Source organism: Arvicanthis niloticus, chromosome 21 (assembly GCF_011762505.2).
Source record: "Arvicanthis niloticus isolate mArvNil1 chromosome 21, mArvNil1.pat.X, whole genome shotgun sequence".
NCBI classification, from domain to species: domain Eukaryota; kingdom Metazoa; phylum Chordata; class Mammalia; order Rodentia; family Muridae; genus Arvicanthis; species Arvicanthis niloticus.
Genome location: NC_047678.1, coordinates 51396991 through 51418888, shown reverse-complemented (window position 1 = coordinate 51418888; position 21898 = coordinate 51396991). Strand labels below are relative to the sequence as shown.

Sequence of the window (21898 nt, the reverse complement as noted above, 5' to 3'; positions counted from 1 at the left end):
GAAGCACTGTTTGAAAGTTGCAGAAGTCTCAGAGGATGTGGAAAGCCTTTCCATCTCTCTTCTTCCAAAGTGGGAAGAATCCTGCCTTGAGGGTCAAGTGTCCTTCTGAGGGAGAAGCCTACAGTGGAACTCATGATGGGCATCTGTCTTATCAGAGGTGACAGATCCTCACCAGATTGTTCTTAGAAAGCAGAAGCCAATTATGCAAACCCCACATTCCCATCATTCCTTGAGATACTCATCCCTCCTTCTATAGGCACAGCAGACCTAGGACACCACCAGCATCACCTCCCCTATGTATCTTATGCAAACTTCCTCATGCCCTAACTTTAGCCTCTGTCAAAAAGAAGGCTGGATTTTTATGATCCATGCATGGGATCGTGAGAAGAGAAGTTCTGGATACTTGGTAAGAGCCAAGCTAGACATAATTTTAATTTTCTGAAGGTCCACAAAGCTGCCAGGATTAAATCCATAGTCACAGGACACACGTCCTTGATGTGTTCCTTGCACCTGGCTGTATCTTCACCCTGCAGTACTGAGGACTGTCCTTTCTTTCCACAAGTTTCTGAGTTCACTGTGACTGTCCTAGGTCTGTGATTGGATATGTCCTCTGACAGAGCAGAATGTGAAAGCTGGACCATTCAGACACGCCTGTCCTCAGTTGGACAGCCATAGCACACTCTCAGAGGCACTGTGCTGTGCATCAAGCAAAGCTTTGGACACTAGAAGAGTCTCACAACTGTCATTCTGGGTGGCAGAATGGTACATAAATGCCATCATTCTTTCACTAGACCTTACAACAGAATTTCTAGGCAAAACACCTAGTGTTATGACCCCTGTATGCCTTGAATAATATGGTGACACCTGGCACAGAAGCCAGCTTCTGTTTAGGCTGTTAGTAAAGTTTTAGTCTTTGGTACTTAGTTTCCATTATACAAAAAATTGGGCACAAGAATGTCTCAAGAGTCCTATTTCAGCTTTGTAGACAGCCTTCAGGAAAGGGAAAGAAAACCCCTAGATCTGCTTCTTCTGGCCACCTTCATATTCTTTCCCAAGGGCATTCTCGGTGACTTTTATCCAGATCAGGACCTGTTTCATGGGCCAGGTCAACTGCAGCCTAAATACTGCCTCTTCAGTGTTCAAACTAGGGTGGGCATTAGGTTGGTCCTAGGCACAGAATATGGAGAGACATTATGATTTAACTCTGGAGAGGGTCCACACTTGGCTGATTCCCTACCCACTTCCCTTAAATCCAAGGGTTATGGATCTCCATGCTGTCTATTAAGGGCATAGGGCCTAAGGAAGCTGGCAGTTGCTCTTAACATCTTAGAAAAGATGGCTTTGGGATGACCATCACCCTGCTGTGTAGAATGTGTGAAATGAAGTCCTCCTGTCCACCTGAACATTGCTCCCTTAGGCCAAAAGGCCTGAGTCCCATCTACCAGTATGGCTGTGCCTGGTGGCCGTGGATGGTCACTGGGCTCTGCACATTTGGTAGTTGAACTGTTAGAGATGCCATTAGGAAGCCCTGTAGTGGAGGTGCACACCTTTAATTCCTGTACTTGGGAGGCAGAGTCAGGTGGATCTCTGAGTTCCCTGCCAGCCTGATCTACGCAGGGAGTTCCAGGACAGCCAGGGCTACACAGAGAAGCCCTGTCTTGAGTCTATCCTGCCTCAAAGGGAGAAATGTCATGTTGAGATAAAGCCTACATATCTGAGTAACCTCATCTTGGGCAGTGGTGTAGTTAATGTAAGTTAAACAGCTTGTGGCAGTTAGAGGTTGCCCATCCCCCAAAGTTCTGCCCACCAATCCCCTTTCGCCAAAGGGGCGGGTCTATCAGCCTCCCTTCCTTCTTTATATTCTGCCTTGGAACATCCACTGCCTGTTGAGGACCAGTGTACAAATAAAGACAACTCTGTTGTAGGTTACTTTGCATCCATGTGTCAAACACTAAGACCAAAACTGACATGGGACACAAAAGGTTTATGTGGCTCATGTATCCTGATCCTTGACCATCTTTGAAGCAAAGTCAAGGCAGAAACTCAAACAAGGCATGAACTTGAAAATAGGAAGTGAAAGAGAGACTACAGAGGAAGGTTGCTGACTGCAATGCTGACCTTATTTTCCTTCACATGACATGCTGCCCAGTAGTGGCACATCCCACAGTGAGATAGCACACTCCCATAGCAGTCACCAATAAAGAATCTCTGCACATCTTTCCTGTAGGCTATGTGATGCAGGCATTCTTTCAATAATATTTGCCCCTTTAAGATTTCTTCTACTCTATGTTGTTGACAAGTTGACTGGGACACTTGGGCACCATACAAATGAAAAGGGCAGTGCTAAGAACAGGTGAAATGCCACCACAGGCAGGAAATCAGGTAGAATGTCTAAGTGTCAGAAGCAGCTGGCTGTTCCTTGTTGCTGTCAGGACCTATTTGAAGCAGAAGTCAGGGCCTGGGGGATTGCAGGCTGGAACTCAGTGTTCACAAGGTGGAGTGGATCTGTCTGGCACAGGTCTGAGAGAAGCTTATGGCTCTGAATTGACTGCTACAGAATGCCCTAGGCAGAGAGAGGCCCTGACTGGTACTCACTCCTGTCAGTGAAATGATCCCTGACTTGCTTTGGTATAGGGACCATGAGAAAGTTGAATGGGTGAATTCCTGAGGCAGTCTATTTTGACATGGACTTGGTTCAACTAGGACTCAGAGACCAGTTGTCTCATTCATAATTGGCAAGGACTTTACTCTTATGTTTCAGGGTGAAGAGCAATGGCAAAGTTTTGCTTTGGAGTCCAATCCTGATTGTTGATGAATGACTTATCAGTAAGTGCAAGTTCTAGTAACTATGATTTCCCCCTTGGATGTTTACAGTCTGATACTGCTCATGAACAGACACCTCCCACCCAGTCTAGCTTAGTCCTCCTACTGTGCTGTACCAATTTCAACCCGAGATCCCTGTTAGCCATAGGCATACTTAGTGATTCCAGCTGTTTCCAGCTTCACTTTCCGTGTGTCTTTCCTGCTGTATTTCCTCACCAGATCAGGATATAATTGTAAGCCAAGTGGCCCTCTGGAGATGTCCTTAGTGACCTATACCATCTCCCTAACCTCTCAAAGGACTGCTTGGTTATTTTTGTTTTCTTTTGAAACAGGGGTTCTCTGTGTAGTCCTGGGTATTCTGGAACTCACTCTGTAGACCAGGCTGCTCTCAAACTCCCAGAGTTTCACTTGCCTTTGCTTCCTGACTACTGGAATTAAGGCCTGTATCAGCAACAACACCCAAGCAGGTGTGTTCTTAAGTCATTGACTTTGTAGGCTTCCAAGTAGTCAGAGAAGAGAAACAGATAAACTGGCAGCTCTCCTGTTAGTCAGAACTTATCAAACCAGTGGAAACAGTCCAGATCCAATCCATGGAGTAGGCTAGTGAGTTGAGGCACCAAATTATATCCACATGAGCTGGGTCTTAGTTTTGTTTGTTTTTTTCTATTTCCCACATTTAACAAAAGCTCTATTTTAATATTTTTATAATTGATTAATGAATTTATTAAATTTTTTATCCCATACAACTCAGGAATTCATAGAATAGAACTTTGGCCATTTTTAACATGTGTTTGGAATTGAAAATCCATTGGAATGATATTTCATGCATTGGAAACATGGATTCCAGGAAATTTTCAAAATTGTAGCTGTGCCTGAAGAAACCCAAATCCCCTGTAGGTCACTTTTCCCTGTCAAAACCACCAATCCTTCACAAACACTAGTTTTCTGATGAGTAAAATTTTATATTAACATTTAATCTTTAATTACCTTTGCTTCCATGTCTGTGGTTGTGTGTATATCTGTGTGCACATGTGCATTTCTTAGTGTGTGTACTTGGGTTGGTGTGCTGGGCACTCACCATAAGGGTCACATGTGTTCAGAGAAAAATGTTTGAAGGTAAGTTCTTTCCTTTCACCTTGTTGTTCTACAGTCTCTGCTGGTTTTTTGATAGGTAATATATTAGTCTAGCTGGCCTTGGAGACTTTAGGCAATTCTCCTGTCTCTATCTCATGCTTTGCTGTAGAGTTTACAGTGTTTGCTACCTGATAAGATTTCTTTTGTGATCTGGGGATGTAATATGGGTTTTTAGGCTCAGATATCTATCCTCATTATCTCCTTGTTCTGGTTTAGTCCTCAATTTTTAAAAAAAAATTATGTCGTATTTTAGATATTCATTTGAGAATCAATTGGAATAAATGTGCTTCATTATGGTTGTGCTTGTGTGTGTGCATGCAAGCTTGTGTGTATGTACTTGTGCATGGATTATGTCATATTTTTATCCTCTTCCCAGTGGCCTGTTCTCTTTTGTTACCGTCATATGTATGTTTCCTGCCAAGCACAACTGTTTCCTCACTCTGATGTAGTGTCATATATATTACATACTATGCCTCCCTCTTCTTGCCAGCAATATCTCTTTTTCGTCTCTTAGAACTTGCCCACTCTTGCTTTTCCTGTCCTAAGATTCACATACGAAATCACACACAAACATTTGAATACAGGCATTCTCTGGCATATTCTCTTTCTCTGTCCCTCCCAGCCCCCTTCTCTCTTTTTCACATGTGGGCATGGAAGGGTCAAGTCACTGTGGTGGAAATGAAATTAAATAGGGTTTGTTTCAGATAATTGTGCTGATTCTAAAACAATCCAGGGGCAACAGTGGAAGATATCTGGTGATTTCCTTAGTCAGTAAAAGTTATCAGACTGAATGTCCTAATTCATGCTCAGTGGGACTAGGAGCACACTGCCTCACTCCCTCTGAATGTCCGATGTCCAGTCATAATGTATGAATTGCCTTCACTGAGTTCTGTCAAGGGTCAGAGGGACCTTGGTCAGTGCATGCCATGTGTCAGATGACAGCAAAGAGGACTTTTCAGAGACCCTGCACATCCCTTCATTAATGACCTTCCAGGAAGTACCAATCATATTAAGAGACAAGCCTCTGATACTCTGCTTGCTTCCCTGGTGCCAGCATTCAACTGAGAGAAAATTAGTGAGCAGCATCCCTGCTGAAGAGACAACAGTGAACGAAGGTCAGAGAACAGATGATTCAGGTAGCTCCTCCTACCAGTGCCACTCAGTGTCTTATTTTCACAGAAAAGAAAAATGCTGGACAGTGACAGGATTTGTGCCCAAGGAGACTGAGTAGTTGCATGGGAGAGAAAGCATGTTAAATTGCTGAGGAAAAACCAAGGTCCAGGAATACTCATGGTGACAGTTTTCATCTGTACTTATTACCTGCTTAGAAACTCAAAATGCATGTGTTATGAATGGTGGAGCCCCATGCTGAAACATGGCCTCTTGTTTCTGAGATTCTAAAATTGTCCCTCTATCAGGATGGTCTCATCTTCTGACATTCCCATCACCATCATAAGAGGAGTATACCCTCAGCACTTTGGTATGTTGCGACACCCAACACGCCCAAGGCCTGAGATCTGAGTGGAGAACACCAGTTCACCAAAAGATGAATTATAATAAATTTCCTTTAGGGTATCCATAAAATTCCGATTGTCACAGGCACTCCTCAGGTCAAGTCATTTACAGTGAGTCCCATGGCTGCTCTTGTGGCCCTCTGTCTCATGCCTTCTTTTTGCCCAGGCTCATCCCAGCAGAGATGTTCTTCTCAGGGATGGAAACTCTCACTTTCACTACATCTTTACCTGTTTTGATGTGGACTTACATCACCATCTTTGTCTTCCTGAATGCCTGGACTCTGCCAGAGTGTCAGCTCCATGTGCAGAACTTGTCCATCACACCAATGATCCTGGGATCCTGCATAGTGAGGACTTTGCACATCACTATGCTTATAGAATGGCAGCTGACTAAAGCACAGATGACACCACTTCACCAAGACATTCTGGAAGCTGGGGTGACATCTCAGAGCCAATCTTCACCCTAACTCCTTGTGGATAAGAATGAAGTCAGCCCTCTGAAGGGAAGAATGGCTTCCATGGTGCTACCGTTGGAGGGAGCAGGTACAGATGAGGAAGTGAGAAAAGGCTACAGGACGAGAACTGGGAGTCCACCTCTGTCAGACATCCCACAAAGCACAATCCTAAGGAAATTCAGTGGCAGTTGTCATGGAGACACCCACTGACTGATCTGTAGAGGCCGTCCTCTAGGCCCTTCAAGTCTCAAGACTGAGAAGTGATGCTGAGAGTGAGTCAGGGAGAGGTTGATGTCTTTTGGTGACAGGTGACAGGTGACAGGGCTGTCACTAGGAAGATACCTGCATAGAATGAAGGTCTGAAGAGAGGATCAGAGGTTGCACCATGTAGCTTCCAGGCACAGCTTGGCCTCCCATCAGTTTTGCATGCTGCCTCTCACTGTCACAGTCCTCCTTTCTTTATAGTCACCTCACTGACAATAGCATCTTGTAAGACCAGGCTTGGTGTGCCTCTATTGAGACATGGCAATTATCACATGAGCTTGAGGGGCAGAGTAGCCTTTTTGAGGATAGTCTACCAGAATATGAGCTTCTGTAGGAAATGGTGACCACACTGCAGACTGCAGTGAAGGGGACCATGTCCACCCACCCTGTTCATGTCCATGTTCACTCATACAGGCGTTAGATTTCTCAGTAGCCTCCCATGGCCTTGGGCTCCACATCTTGACACCATGTCTTCTGTATCTACTCTAGCACTCCTCATGTGTCTTCTGGCCCTGATGAGGGCACACTTCATTACCCAAACCCCAGACTCCATCAAAGGTAATGCACATTCTCCCACACTGAACTCCCCCAGAGCGTGATTATGGACAGCATTCATGGAGAGGCCTCTGAAATCTCAGTCCACTCTGCTTTCGAGCACTGGAAGCTTGGTTATAGGGGATCAGAATTGGAAATGTCTGTGGTCTTCTCATTCCTCAGACATGGAGAGTCCTGGAACTCTGGATTAGCAGAGAGTTCAGGGCAGGTTAAAAAATCTTCAAGGACTTAAGTTTTCAAGCTTCCTGAGAAGACCAAGACAGCAGGGAAGAAGAGGCCTCCTTAACTTTCCTGTCTGCAAGAATTCTGGAAAAGTGACAGTTGCCCTGGAGTGATCTGCACCAATATGGGCTACATTTGAGTACAGGAGGAGGTGAACCTCAGGGTTCCTGAAGGTGTTATAGGACACCAGAACACCTGACACCTTACTCATCATTACTTTAGGGTTCTGGTGGTTTGGTGGTGTATTTTGCTCTCAGGAAGGATTCTGGTACTGGAAGACAGCATGTTTCACAGTGATTAAGGCCTTAGACGTTCTCTGGCAAATTGGGTGAACTTCAAGAGGTCAGGATATATGCATGCCCTCAATCTTCTATAATTCTACTCTCAGGAGGATTCTGGCACTGGCAGACAGCATTTTTCACAATGATTCAAGCACCTGAGATTCCCTCTAAAACAGCATGACTTTCAAGTAGTCAGGATATATACATTGTCTGTCCCCATCCTCATCCCCTTTCACAAATGAAGAAGCCCATGATGCTGTTTTGCTCATTTGAGCCCTTATGTCCAGAGAGACAAGACTATTTTGTTTTCTGTGCATCTTCACAGGGTGAGTGCATCCCATGACTTACCACTCTCCCACTGTGGACAGAAGCATTCACCAACCAAGTATCCTGGATTCCTGGGTGTTGGTGTTTACTCAAATCCACGAGTAACACTCAGCTCTCACACTTGAAGTCCACCTCATTTGAGGCCTGAGCTTCTTTTGTCAGCATTACAAGGTGTCTCAATCTTGTTGCATCCAGCATCCTACTGCCATAGTCCTCTTGTCCTTAGTGTTCTCATAGTGCACACTGTTGTGGCAGGCTGTGTGTGTTCATATAGAGACAGGAGAATCATCATATCAGTGTTGAGGGCAGTGTCAAGCTCAAGTGCTTCTGCCATAAATGTGGACAGCACAGCTTCCCAGGACATCCTGCAGCTGACACAGGATCTTCCAGAGACTGTCCATCCTGAAAGTCCATACAGACATGTGGAACAGAGAGGTCCAGTTCTTCTCTTCAACTGAATCCCCTGAGTTATGGTACAGGATTCAATTCTGACTATTGGAACGGCATGTCTTCATCATGATCAGAGATAGGAGGAATAGGGTAAGGGAGAGAAGCAAGGACCAGTTGTGCTGTTGTGCCTGCTCCCACTCTTTCACAGAGAAGCAGGCCACACAGGCTGACTGATCCTCACATTGGCAGTACTCTGACTGTCTGCGATTCTTGAACCTCTGTGTGTGGTCCTTCGGCCAAGTACAAAGACTAACTACACTGTCACTGTACAGAGAAGTCTCCAAAGTCCAGGGCTTGAACACTCCTGGTACTTGGTGCTGGATCAGATCCTGGAGGCACCTGGAGCTCTCACAATTGCTATGACTACCAAGACTCCTGCTGTCAACTGCATAAAATTTAAGAAGCTACCCAGGGTGGTCTCTCAGGAAGATGGCTAGTTCAGATGCTGCTTGAGCTTCAGAATGACACCTATGGAAGTTTGGTTAGTATGGGAGGCCATGAAGGCACATCCTACATATGCACAAGGGTGGCATGCTGACATGGTGTCACTCACGATGTCCTGTGCCTGCACAGGAGCTGCCCAAGACTGCACATGTGCTGAATGCATACATAAACCTTAAAGAACAGAGTTGTGGAAGAAAACTTCCAATCACTGCTCCTTGCTTGCTCTTGAGCAGGCCTCTGCAGGCCTCACAGGGAGCAGATTTCTCCTTGTTGGTAGCAGGTCAAATGATGGGAGAAAAGGATAGCCAAGAAGGCCAGTAGTTACTTTCCCGGGACAGTCAGTGTGAGGATTTGTTGCCTTGAGCCGGGTGGCAGTGATGATTCTCTGCCAGCTGGTCTGTACTGGATAGGAGGTGACTTAAAAGACCAGCATGGTGCTATATGACCAGGCTCTGAATGCCACTGTGGAGATTCTGGTGACACTGCAACCATCTCCTCTAGAAAGAGCATCCAGGATGCACAGGAACTAGGTGTCTACCTCAGCTTCCCATGAAGCCATCCAAGCAGCAATGTCAGACTTCACAGGGCTCAGCACACACTGCTTGTCCAATAGAATTTTAGGGCGCCATTGAGGTGGTACCTTGTTGCTTTGACCATGGTCACTCTGACAGGCACTAGGTCACCAAGTCAAGGGTTTCTATAAACTTGTTCCCAACTGACAACAGCTGTACAAGTCGCCTTTTCACCCTGGCTATACCCACAGTCTCTAGCTGATTACTGCTGTTTATTTGCATCAGATACCACCTAGGCTTGGTCCAGCGGGATTTCTTCTTGAGGTAGTATGCCAAGTAGCAGACTTTAATCCAGATGGGGTAGAAATACAACTGACCATCCCATGAGAACCCAGAAATGTATACATTTTGATTTTACCTATGAAAAGACATGAATAAAGACAGAGAAAATAAAATTCAGACCACAACAGTTTACCTGTTGATTGGGTTTGGCCTCTATTTCAGTGGAGCCATTTCTTGGAAGATATAAGTGGGTTTTTGTGTTTGGAGCCCTCAGGAAACAACAGAGTCTTGATAGGCAAACCCTGATTCTCTTGCATAGCCTCTTGAAGTACCCAATATTCTGAGGGGGTGATGAGGTTTCACTGTGAGTCTACCTCAGGTGGCAGGGGCCTTCCCTCTTCTGATATGCTGCTGGAGACACAAGGGGCATCCACAGCTCCAGAATGGAGGTCACAAGCAGTATCTCTGCTCTTCTTCTTGGGACAATGTAAAGCAATGTCAGGCATGGAAGCACGTCTTGCCACCTTGTGTCCTCAGAGTGTCAGGGCAACAGGGCTATGCTCTCCTGATGGCGGAATGTAGAGGAGGCCAAAGCTGGGCTCACTGGCCCTTTTCTTTAGTGGAAGACCAGAGATAGAGGGATGTGCTGGTAATGGGATGGTGGAGGGCAGGGATCCACAAGCTTAACTGAAGTGGTAGATCCATGCTCAAGCCTCTCCCATGCCTGCTCTTTTAAAATCATGTATGCCCCCAACAATTTATCATATGTTTGCTTTGGGATTCTGAGATCTTATTGGTTTTAAATCCCATGCCAAAAAGAATTCTATACTACTGGAATCTGGGTAGGTGTCAGGTGAGATATTCACATGAAATGTTATGAGAATGGATGTTTCTCAATGTCTTCAATGGAAGGCCTAGTCTCTGGGGAAACTGAGCATTTGCTGAATTAGGTTTTCAAGGTGCCCAGAGATGTGACTTGGAATGTCATAGGTCCCTGTGGCAATGTTTTCCTCTATCCCTTTAGGCATGCTTCCTCTAAAAGGGTGGTACCCAGTGGTGATAAATGAGAGTAGCACGCCAAGACTCCATACATCTGCTGCCTCACCATTGTATGGCTCCCGTAGTACAAGCTCTGGGACATAAAAGGCCTGTGTTCCACACTGCTCTTTCAGTAATGTGCCAGGTCTGGGCTTGGTGGATAGGCTAATGTCTATCATCTTCACATTACCCTCTGCATCTCTGAAGATATGCTGAGGTTTCATGATTTGATGTACAATGTCAAGGCTGTGGGAGTACTTTATAGCTGACACTATCTGCCCAAATATTTTCTTTGTCTCTTCCTCCTGTAGTGGGCCATCCTCCATTATCAGGTCAAAGAAGTTTCCTCCTGGAGCACACTCAGTAACTAGATGGACCGATTTGATGTTACCCCAACGTGAAGGTGGCAATGATGTTACAATGGTGTAGTGTACCCAATGTGGAAGTTTCTGACAGGATCTGCCTGATGTGCTTCGTGATGATCTCTACAGTTTTTATGGTCACCATGTCCTGAGTTTTTCTGTAGCAGATGAGATTCACAGTGCCAAACACACCCTGGCCAATAGGAAAAAGAACCATATAGTGACTCCTGAGTTGGTTCTTTCTGGAGTTGCTGATCATAAAGCTAGGTTTCCTAGATGGCTCCTGACTGAACTTTATACAATTTATTCCTTGCTTCCCACCCCTTTTCATGCTTTATTGCTCTATTCAATTATGCATCTTCTCATCATTAAACTTTCCTGATTTGTCAGGGATGGTGCCTAGGAGTTGGAGAGAACTTTCAGATTCCATGGGATACACCTCTCTCTGCACAAATACCTCCATGATCCAACCTGTCACACCCTGACATAGCAACTGGAAAAAAATCTACTCTGACATTGTTAGACATAAGCTTGCTGTGGTCTACTGCTCCCACTCTCAATCTGAAGGCTCTTTGAGTGCCAGCAATTCTGAGAGGTTGGTTCTTGGCCCCCCAGAGAAGTTTTGGTCCAGTTAAGGTTTTTACAGGCAGGCAGGAAGGCAGTTGGCAAGAGATGTTCTATGTACAGGGAGAAAGGCAGTTATAGAGAGATGCCCTATATACAGGGAGGATGGCAGGTGGGAACAATACTCTATGTTCAACTGCTCTTCTCAAGATGATCTGGGCTCATCCAGAGGTATATGTTGGACACTAGGATTCTAGCTACATTTGGCTCATTCATGGAGGTATCTTCTAAGGAGAGGGGAAAATCCCTAAGGAAAGAACTGCCCTAAATTAAAAGAGTTGTTCCCAATTTAGTTAGCTAAATGCCCTCTCTATTCTGATATTCCTAAATGAGGTCCCCGAAGACACATAACCTTCTTTTTAAATTCTGGCATCTTCTAGTAGAATGTTTTCCCTTATATTGACACTGGACCCCTGAGAACCCCAATGCTGATACAGATTTGGGTTTTCTTGTCTGAATTCAAAGGAATCAAAATGGCTTAAGTTTCGTTCACTGACAATTCTAACCAGTCACGTGTGAACATTTGAATCTATGAACAAAATGTTTATTGGGCCACTAAGTTATACTGTTAATTTTGGACCACCACCACCACCCTTGGCAGGCTGTAACCTTCCTCACTTCAGCAGGAAGAGGCTTGAGAGACTCCTGGGCAAGCCAGCTTCTAGTACTCCTGCTGTTCATGGGGCCAAGTGGCTGGACAATTGTCCTTCATGGAGCATTAACTGTGTCCTCCATGAGTCAGGTCTATGGTCTCAAGTGACTGCCTTACCTGCTCCATCCCAGTGTACTTTACTTAGCTGTGTAAGGACTGAGAAAGGAGAGACATACAACAGTAAAGAATGGCAACTGCAGTCCTCAGCCCCCCTGTGAACAGTGTTCATTAGGATAAGAAGGGTAAACTTCTTGGAAAGATACAGATAGCTCAGCAGAGCATGTGCTTTCTTCCTGCCCTGGTGGTCACAGCCATGGGACAGGGAGTCTGATGGAGGGATCCTTTCATGCTTATTCAAAGAACATGTGAGTTGTGGTAACTACTGCAGATCCAGGCATATTTCTCCACCACCACCACCACCACCACCACCACCACCACCACCACCACCACCACCACAACAACAACAACAACAATTGACTTGGTGATAGACAGAGGACTATTAAAGTAATCATTTTGAGAGCCTAATGACCAGGCATGTCTGCTGAGGCTATGGTATATGTGGTGGCTTTGGCATCTTCTCAGCTGGCTGAAGAAATAGGACATGGTGTCTTGAGGAGAAAACAGGAGCCAAGCAAGAAAGATCCAACTCCTCCTGGAGAGGGCCAGGAAATCAAGCTTGAAATTCAGACATCTGTGCCTGTGATGGGAGTCCAAAGACAAGAAGAGCCAACTGTTCCTACAAAGGACAGAGACAGTGTACCGGTCCAACCAGTATAAAGTCAAGCTTCTGATTATAGGAAAGATGGGAAAGAAGACTCAGAGACAAAGTCAGAAATGGATTGGGCTGTCCAATCAGAACTTTGAATTGTCCCACATCAATATCTACCCCACTGGTGGACTTTTGGAGTACATGAAGGAGCCAATCCTACAAATCTAAAACTCCAGGATCTCCATGACATAGATAACCCCCATGACAACAAGAAAACTAAGAGGAGTACCACTGAAAGGTCAGTGGTGATAGAGTATCAGAAGCCTCATACCACACCAAAAAGCCATCATGATGAATATTTGCAGACAAAAATTGTGGAACCCATGGTGACACACTACAGCTTACACAACACTATCACACCCTGCCCCCATGATTAGGGAAAGGTTGCAAGGATGAACAATGGACCAGAGAGGAGGGGGAGATAGTAGATTGGAGTGGGTGAGATGAAATTCTCACACACACATACCAAAATCATATAACTTTAAGCAAAACAAACAGAGTAAAATCAAGTATCTTTAGGATGAGAGCTAGATAGATTATAAATGTCAATGTGATAGATAACAGCAGGGACACAACAGGGTTGTTGCAAATAGAAACTGACAATGACTGTCACAGAATGCATGAGAGCTGAACAAGCTCACACCAGGAAGAATCTCATGAACACGGAAGTGGGGAGATGGACACAAAAGTCCACCACAAGATGATGGACAGTTGGCACTTGACAAGTGATCAACTGATGAGAGAGGGAAAATCAGCATTCTGATGGCAAGCCCTGAGAGGTCAATGATACCTCAAGGCAGACAAGAAATGGACCTGATGGAGAGATGAGAAGGAACACAAGGAGAAGGAGGATCAAAAAAGGGAGGGACGGGGAGAAAGAGGATGGAGAAGAGGAAGAGGATAGGAGGGGGTGAAAAAGTGTATGAGACAACTTCTCAGAGATGAGCGGTGTTCAGTATCTGTGTTCTGTATCCTTTGCCTGAAAGATTGGAACATTCAAGTCTACAGAGAATTAAACAGGAAGGTAAACAAATAGCTTCAGGAAGTCCCTGAAACTGGCCAGATTCCCTGGGTCTCTGTTTTCCAAGATGTAATCAGTCCAAGCTGCTCTGAGTCTCTCTTAGACAAGACAGGTTACTAAGACAACTGAGACCAGACCAGCTAGCTGCCTGGGACAAGCAGGAAAAAAAGAAGCATGCTGCTTGGAAGAAGTTTAGAGCGTGCTGCTGGGGCGTGAAAACTGCCTAAGATGTGCAGCTTAGAAGAGGAGGCCAGTGTCCTCAGCAGGCTCTTCAAGCACTGGGTGCTCTTCCTTTACATTTTTTGCAGGTGAGAGTGGATGGGGTCAAGAAGTGGAGCACAGAAGGTCAGGAGTCCTCAGAAAAGAACACAGGGCTAATATGTCCCTACTAAGCTGTCCCTGCCTAGAAGCCAGTATATCCTTTACAGCTGCCCTGTGAGGCATGCATGTTATTTCTTTCTTTTTTATTAATTTTTATTTTGCATGTGTGGGTGTTTTGCCTGCCTTGATGTATATGTATAGCACTACCGTGCCTAGTATATAAGATAGAAGAACGTGTTGATCTATTGGAACTCGGGTTTCAAGAGATTGTTAGCCACAGTGTAGGTCCTGGACCTCCAACCTGGGCCCTCTGCAAGAGCAGTCAGTGCCCATAACCACTGCACTGTCTTGCCAGCACACTCAAATGATCCTATGGAGGATAAACTCCAATGCCAGATTAACTTGTGAGTTATCTTCTGCTGTTTTGATTAAATATATTCCTAACACATGGATAAATGTTTGTTCAGTGGATAAAAAGAGTAGTTTTCTCCATGGAATCTCTTGGCATATCCTGAGTTCCCACCAGGCCACACAGATTGACATAAAGTTAAATTTTATAAAGTGGAATAATTTATATTATTTGTGGAACTTGACATTATTTATTTCCCTTATTTCAAAACATTATTTTTAGATCTCTCTCACTCACTTTCTCTCTCTTTCTGTGTCTCTGTATCTATCTGTCTCTTTTAAAGCTGTGCATGTAAGTGCAGGTACCTATGACAACCAGTAGAGGACACTAGATCAAAGTGAAGCTGGAATTAACAAGTGATTCTTATTCCTGGGACATGAGTTCTGGGAGCCAAAATGAGATCATCTCCAAGAACAGTAACACACTTACCATAAGCCTGTTCTCCGGATGGCTTCACTCTGCTTCAAGAAAAGCTATTGATGAACTTCACTTGACTGTGGGGAGAAATGTGTCAGGAAATTCTTCTCAAGAAGAACTATTTAGGGTCTGACTAAAAACTAGGTAGATCTTTATCAGGAGGAACTGGAGGAAGATTTCTAACAAAGAACACTCATTGCACATCTACTCCCCAAATGCAACAGCACCAACATTCATAAACGAACTTTACTAAAGCTCAAAACATACACTAAACCCCACAGAATAATTGTGGGAGACCTCAACATCCTACCCTCAGGGATAGACAGGACATTGAAACAGAATCTAAACAAAGACATGATGAAACTAATAAAGGTTATCAACCAAATGGATTTAAATATCTACAGAACATTTTATCCTAAAAAGAATATACCTTCTTCTCAGCACCTCATGGTGCCTTCTTCAAAATAGATCATATAACCAGTCACAAAACAAGTCTCAACAGATAAAAAAAAAAAAAAACACTGAAATAATCCTGTATATCTTATCACATCACCATGGACTAAGGCTAGATTTCAATCACAACAAAAACAACAGAAAACCCACATACTTATGGAAACAGAGCAACTCTCTACTCAATGATAACTTGGTCAGGGAGAAATAAGAAAGAAATAAAAAACTTCCTGGAATTAAATGAAAATGATGACACAGAATACCCAAACTTATGAGATACACAGAAAGAAGTGAGTGCTAAGAGGAAAGTTCATAGCACAAAGTGCCCTGATAACTGAACTGGAGAGATCCTACACTAGCAATTTAACAGCATACCTGAGAGCTTTAGAGCAAGACGCTAACACACCCAAGAGTGGTAGATGTCAGGAAATAGTCAAACTTGGCCGAAATAGAAACAAAGAGAATGATACAAAGAATCAACAAAACGGAAAGCTGTTCTTTGAGAAAATCAACAAGATAAATAAAACAACAAGATAGATAAAACCCTAGCCAAACTAACTAAGGGGCCCAGAGATAGCATCCAAATTGACAAAATCAGATGAACAGGGAGACATAACAACAGAAACTGAGACAATTCAAAAAATTATCAGATCCTAGTATTTTTAAAAGCCTATACTCAACAAAACTGGAAAGTGTAGATGAAATAGATGATTTTCTAGACAGATACCACACACAAACTTAACTCAAGAGCAGGTAAACTGTCTAAACAGACCCATATCCCCTAAAGAAATAGAGGAAGTCATTTAAAAACCTTCAAAGAAAAAAAAAAAAGAAAAAAGAAAAAAGCAAGCCCAGGGCCAGAATTCTACCAGATATTCAAAGAGCTAACAGCAACAGTCCTCAAACTATTCCATAAAATAGAAACAGAAGGAACACTTCTTAATTAATTCTATGAAGCCACAATTACTCTGATATGTAAAGCACACAAGGGCCCACTAAAATCAGGTCGTAGACAAAGCTGCCCACTCTCACACTACCTATTCAATATAGTACTGGAAGCTCATGTCAAAGCAGATAAAGGAAGTTCACATGAAACCAGATACACTGAAACTAATAGAAGAGAAGGTGGGGAAGACCCTCAAATACCTAGCCACTGGGAAAAAGTTCCTGAACAGAACACCAATGGCTTATGCTCTAAGATCAAGAATTGACAAATGGGACTTCATAAAATTGCAAAGCTTCTCTAAGGCAAAGGACACTGTCAAAAGGACAAATCGGCAACTAACAGATTGGGAAAAGATTCTTACCAACCCTATATCAGATAGAGGGCTAATATCCAATATATACAAAGAACTCAAGAAATTAGACTCCAGAGAATTAAAAACCCTATTAAAAATGGGGTACAGAGCTAAACAAAGAATCTTCAACTGAATAAACTCAATGGCCGAGAAGCACCTAAAGAAATGTTCAGCATTCTTAGTCACCAGGGAAATGCAAATCAAAACAACCCTGAGGTTCCACTTCACACCTTAGCCAGTCAGAATGGCTAAGATCAAAAACTCAGGTACTAGCAGATGCTGGCGAGGATGTGGAGAAAGAGGAACACTTCTCCATCGTTGGTGGGATTACAAGCTGGTACAACCACTCTGGAAATCAGTCTGGCAGTTCCTCAGAAAATGGGACATAGCATTACCTGAGGACCCAGAAATACCACTCCTGGGCATGTACCCAGAAGATGCTCCAATATATAACAAGGACATATGCTCTACTATGTTCGTAGCAGCCTTATTTATAATAGCCAGAAGCTGGAAAGAACCCAGATGTCCTTCAACAGGAAGGACAGTGGATATTGACAAGAGGAATGGATACAGAAAATGTGGTACAATTACACAATGGACTCAGCTATTAAAAACAATGAATTTGAGAAATGCTTAGGCAAATGGATGGAACTAGAAAATATCATCCTGAGTGAGGTAACCCAATCACAAAAGAGCACACCTGGTTTGCACTCACTGATAATTAGATATTAGCCCAAAAGCTCCCAAAATCCAAGATACAACTCATGGACCACATGAAGCTCATGAACAAGGAAGACCCAAGTGTGGGTGCTTTGGCCCTTCTTAGAAGGAATAACAAAATACCATGGGAGCAAATATGGGGACAAAGTTTGGGACAGAAACTGAAGGAGGGAATGTCTGGAGACCATTCCACCTGGGTATCCATCCCTTGTGCAATCACCAAAGTTAGACACTGATGTGGATGCCAAGAATTGCATGCTGACTAGAGACTGATATAGCTGTCTCCTTAGAGGTCTGCCAGAGCCTGAAATATACAGAGGCAGATGCTCACAGCTAACCATTGAACTGATCAAAGGGTTTCCAATGGAGGAGTGAAAGAGAAGACTGAAGGAGCTGAAAGGGGTTTGCAGCCCCATGAGGAGAACAACAATACCAACCAACCAGAGCTCCCAGGGTCTAAACCACCAGCCTGGGAGCAGCACATAGGGAGGGACCCATGGCTCCAGCTGTATATGTAGAGTGTCAGTGTCAGGCATAGGTGGGTGAGGAAGTCCTTGATCCAGTGAAGGCTGGACTCCCCAGGGTGGAGGAAATCAGGGGTGGAGAGGTGGGAGTGGGAGGGTGGGTGGGGCCATATCCTCATACAAGCAGGTGAGGGGGGATGGCATAGGGGGTTCTGAGGGGGGGGAAGAATGGGGAAAGGGGATTACATCTGAAATGTAAATAAAGTACCCAATAAAAATGAAAAAAATAATGAAAAGCAACAAAAAAGACACTCACTGTTCTGGAAAGTGGCACTGAACTGCACAAATGATCATTGAGAAATGAAAGAATTGACTGGAGTTCAGAGCAGAGTGACCTAAAATTGAGACCAGAGGGGAGGCAGACATGTGTCTCACACTGCATACCTTGCTGCCTGAGTTGAGCATGTGCGAACTTCTATCAATAATAAATCTGATTCTTGTTGTTGTTGTTTGAAAACACACAGAATTTGTAGTTTTCTACAGCAAGACAAACATGAAGAGCATTGTCAATGGATCAACTTCCACATGTGCACAGATGTTGGTCCCTCATCTGGGAGAGCTGAGGGCATCTTTCCAGACCTAGGCTCTTTCCAGACCTCAGCCCCAGTTCCCTTGGGAGAACAATCCCTAAATTGGTGAGCACAGGAACCAGAGGCCTTCTCTTCCTGTCTTATTCCTTTCTTCTTGCTTTCACCTTGCACTGGAAGCTGACCCTCAAAGACTGTATATGTATATGGCACCTGGGACATCAGCATGCCCAGAGTGAAAGCTTCACCCTGGTTGCTATCCTCTAGTGAGTGCACTCCATGAGCATGGAGTTTTTTCTAGGTAGGTAAAACTGTTTCTGAGAACTTGTCCAGGTTCTGAGGTTGGAACCAACCAGGCTCTGATTGTCTTCATTGCAGGAAGTTAGGGGCTCTGGGATGCTCTCAGTATTCTTGTGCCTCTGCCATGTTCACCTGAGTCCAGATGCCTTGACCCCTTGGAGTGGGCACACATAGAAATCACACATACATAAATACATACCTGTATACATATACATATACATATACTTTCACACAGGCACACACACATCCAAACCTGTCACCTTGATCTTCAGTCTTTAAGAGAATTCAACCTCTGTCTACTAGTCCTTTTCCTGAAGTTCCTCCAGGACAGTTTCAGAGACCCAGTGCCATTACAAGCTTTGACTCAGCTGGAGCACTGATTCAGCCTTTTACATCTACTGACCTCTGCATCCTCTCAAATGGCTGTGACTGCCAGGACACACATGAGATTAATAAGGGACTAATGAACACTTGAGGAGTCCCATGACTGAAGAAGGGTTCACTGCTGCTCAGTACTGCATTCATGGCTGCAGTTCAATAGCTTATCAATGATGGGTTCAGTGTTTTCAGGTTTGCTATCTGCCTAGCATTCTGTCCTTGTCCCTGTTATGATCATGATCCACACTTATGGTCTAACTCCTAGATATCTGAGTGCAGAATGAGGAAACCACTATCTAGTGTGTAGTCTCTAGAAGGCAAGCTTCCTCTACTTTAGGGATTAGAACCTGTAAGACTGGGGTGCAAAGACAATCACACACAGTTAGCACAGTAGCTGGTGGGGAATCTATCTAGAGATGTACATTCACAGGTCCCCTCCTCAAATGAGGCTGAATTCAGGACCCTCAGCTGATTTACCTTAGATTCAGCTGAAAAGGGGAGATAAATCAGTGGAAGGGTTTGTATTGTCAAAGTCTTGGGTTCTCTGCAAAGCAATTAGTAGTAGCTTCGTAACTTGGAAGGTGGAAAAGACATATGGCTAGTGGAATGACTCTACCATTGATAGGGAACTTAATGACTTATATGACTTAGACTTTTGCTGTGAGAAAATAACAAAGGAAAGTAACCAAAAGGATGCTCTGTCCTGGCTCAAATGTGATGGTGATACAGTATCTCATGGTGGGAAGAGGAGGGTGCTAGGGGAAAGAGCTACTGACTTCATTGTGTCCATGGTCAGGAATCCCAGACAGCTGAAGGTTGAGAATATAGTTGTCTTCTCAGTTTGATCCATCTGAAATGCAGCTTGAGGAAATATTCCAGAAAACATACATGGTGGGCCATAACTACCTTAGACAAACACTCTGAAACACCCACAGATACATGCCCCGATGTTTCCACCTAAGCACTTCTAAAAGTGCACAAAGAAGGTTAATTTCTGGGGAGCCACGATGTCCATAAAGAGAAGAACTCTAAGTGCAGAAAGATCATTTCAGATCAAGACAAATGCTGGCTACAAGAGGAGAGAGCAGGACACAGAGGGAAGAGGTGGGAAACTGCATGTGTTGGTTCACACATGCTTGGCACATGGAGCAGCACTCTTGGAGGTATGTCCTTGGTGGAGTAGATATGGCACTGCATGGATGGACTTGTAGGCCCTCCTCCTAGCTGTCTGGAAGCCAGTCTTCCATTTGCCTTTGGGACATGATGCAGAACACTCAGTGCCTCAGTGCCGTGCCTGTCTGGACTCTGCCATGCTTGACACCATGATGATGTGCACGGATCCTCACAAGCATAGAGTCATTCCCAATAAAATATTGTACACAACAAGGTAATAAAATATTGCTTTGGTCATAGTGTCTCTTCACAGCAATGGAAACCCTAACAAAGACACTCAAGGAAGTGTTAAGAACCACCTCATGCCAGGGGAAGAAACTGTTGAGAGATGCAGTGTGGGTCACAAGGAGAAGAAGGCTATCATGGGCCTATCCACATTCTTAGGGAACATGGTCTCTTCTGAGTCTGCTGAGTGAGAAGGAAAGAGACACCAAGAGAAGGCAAGAGTACTGGGTAGTTTTGGTCGACTTGACACAAGAGACACAAGAAGAGAAAAAAATCAACTAAGAAATTACCTCCACTCTTTTCCTGTGGTCATGTCCATGGACAGTTTTCTTGGTCCTTGATGAGATCCCAATAGACCACTGTGGGCAGCTCCACCCCTAAACAGTGGTTCTTGGTCTTATTAGAAGGCAAGCTGAGGAAGCCAGTGAGAAAAAGTACCAGAGTAACTTCCTTGTATGATTCTGCGTCTGTTTCTGCTTGACTGTTTACCCTGACTTTCCTCAGTGTAGGATTTGAACTGGGAGAAGAAAAGTATCTCAGCCCTTTGCTGCCTAAGATCCTTTGACCATGGCATTGATCACAGCCATAGAATGCAAACTGGGAAAACAATCAGCTGAAAAATGCTCCCCACTGTCCAAGAATTCTTGTAAGCTATTTGATTACACTCTGAACGAAGAAATGGTGTTGTTTCCTGATGAAACATGTTCCTAGTAGTGGTATGGCTCACTCTTAGTAAACATCTTTAGTCCCAAACAATGAAGGCAAAGTTAATATTGTGGAAAGTAGCACCATGTTTGAAAGTTATGTCTAATTGAGTGGCAGGAAACGTGATGAATCAGAGAAACATTTGACAGAAGAGGATATGCTTCACTCTCATGAGAAGAAAGTGGGGGGAGGCTACTTATGAGACAGCACTGCAGAGAGAGGAAAGAAGACAAGGAAGCAGTTTTACTGGGAAAGATTTACAGAGACCAGAAAGATCCAGGAAATGGTGAGCTTATTCCATAGTAAGTCTCAAAGCAAAAAACATTCTAGGCCAAGATAAGATCATAAGAAGCTCCAGGCTTCTAGTACTAGTTTTAAGTTCCCACAATGAGGCAGTAAGCTGAGAGACTACATTTACACTAAGAGAATAAAGAATACATTTGCAAGGGAGATACAATGAAACACCCTCGTCCATTGTTGAGGGGGATCAGGTCTTGTCTCTGAGGAGAATATGAGCAGGACCAGGGATGTGGCTCAGGACAGAGTGGTTCTTTTATTTGGTCCCTCAGTCCCATCCAGTCCTTATGAGATGGTTTGTGTCTTAAAGACAAGCAAGACCTTGACCTCTGGTTCACAATGAGATCCTGTCCCACAAATGGAGCAGTGTCTCAGCAAGTAAGGGTCAGGAATAACCAGAGAATTCCTTAGAAGCAGTCCTGATG

General features: G+C 44.1%; 1 pseudogene; it reads right to left on the bottom strand.

Moving 5' to 3' along the window:
- Positions 1–1014: 1014 nt before the first annotated feature.
- Positions 1015–10922, bottom strand: LOC117693261 (putative sperm motility kinase W pseudogene; annotated as a pseudogene).
- Between the last annotated feature and the right edge of the window lie 10976 nt (positions 10923–21898).